We start from the raw sequence: 1667 nt of genomic DNA, 5'->3' as shown, positions 1-1667 counted from the left end.
AGCATGCATTAGAGACTTGAAGAAATTGCTTATCTACACAAGTATTTTTGACAAGTTATTTTTCTTTGTGAAAAGTTACCATCTTTTGTATACAGTGCTCTTTAAGTATTTATAATTCATTTTGTAAATTTTATTTTGAAGAAGCATCTTGTAACACATAACCTTTTATTCAAACTATTTGTTTGATTCCTTAAGGAGGTTATCTTTGAGAAGACAAAAAAGGTTGTTTTTTGTGAGTCCTTAAGGAGACTAAGGTTTAGTTGGATCCTTGAGAAAACAAAGAAGGGTATTCTTTGTGTCTATTGTAATTTGTTGATTATAGTGGATTAAGTCCTTGTGTATAAGGCAAATCACCTTGGTGGATAGACTGGATTAGCTTTGAGTTTCAAGCGAACCAGGATAAAAATCATTATGTTTTTATCTCTTTATTATTTAACTTGTTAGTGGTGTTTTATTTTGGAAAAAGCTTTTGCTTGTAAAACTCAATTCACCCCCCCCCCCCCCTTTCTTGTGTTTTTCACACCTTCAATTGGTATCAGAGCTCCGGTTCTAATTGTGATAAAAACTTTTTATCAACACCTCACAGTGTTCAGTACCGATCCAGTTGTGTGAGAAACAATGGTTGCTGCTAACGTTGTTAATAATAATGATAGAGATCATTACAGTGTTAAACCATATATTTTTTGTGGTGAAAATTTTGACTACCGGTAAGACATAATAGAAAGTTTCTTTCTTGGTTATGATGTTGATATTTGGGATCTCATAGTTGATGGATATGTTCACCCAGTAAATGCTGAAGGAAATATCTTAGCAATAAGTGCTATGATTGATCAACAAAAGAAATACTTTAAAAATCATCATAAGACCAGAACCATATTGCTTAATGTTATCTCTTATACGGAGTATGAGAAGATAACAATCAGATATTCTTCCAAATCCATTTTTGACTCTCTAAGAATGACTCGTGAGGGAAATGCTCAAGTAAATGAGACAAAAGCTTTGGCCTTAATCCAGAAATACGAGGCGTTTAAAATGGAAGATGATGAAAATATTGAAAATGTTGAAACCATGTTCTTAGGGTTTCAGATGCTTGTTGCGAGACTTAAGGTTCTGGACAAAGGGTATTCTACAACTGATCATGTCAAGAAAATTATCATAAGTCTTCCCAAAAAATGGATACATATGGTAACTGCATTAAAGCTGGATAAGGATCTCAACAACATTAGTCTTGAAGAACTTGTTAGTTCTTTAAAAAGTCATGAGATTGAGCTAAAAGAAGATGAACCTCAGGAGAGAGGTAAATATATAGCTCTAAAATCCAAGCATGAGAAGACTAGAGCATATCAAGTTGAGGAAGAATCAAAGGATCTGATAAGGACTCAAAAGATGATGATGAGTTGTCTCTAATATCAAGGAGAGTCAACAGACTCTGGAAACACAGGCAATGTGGTCAAGGGAAATTCAAAGGAGTCAGAAGGACTGTTGGTCGCTTCGAATCCTCATATGGTCAAAAGAAGCAAACTTTTGGAAAAGAAGTTATTTTTTTTAAATGCAAGGAGTCATACCATTACAAGAATGATTGTCCCAAGCTGAAGAAGGACAAAAGGCCCAAGAAGAACTTCTCTAAAGTCAAGAAGGGGTTAATGGCTACCTGGGATGACTCAGAG

This window comes from Lathyrus oleraceus, chromosome 7 (genome assembly GCF_024323335.1).
Source record: "Lathyrus oleraceus cultivar Zhongwan6 chromosome 7, CAAS_Psat_ZW6_1.0, whole genome shotgun sequence".
In the NCBI taxonomy this organism is placed as follows: domain Eukaryota; kingdom Viridiplantae; phylum Streptophyta; class Magnoliopsida; order Fabales; family Fabaceae; genus Lathyrus; species Lathyrus oleraceus.
Note: the sequence above shows the minus strand (reverse complement) of the source record.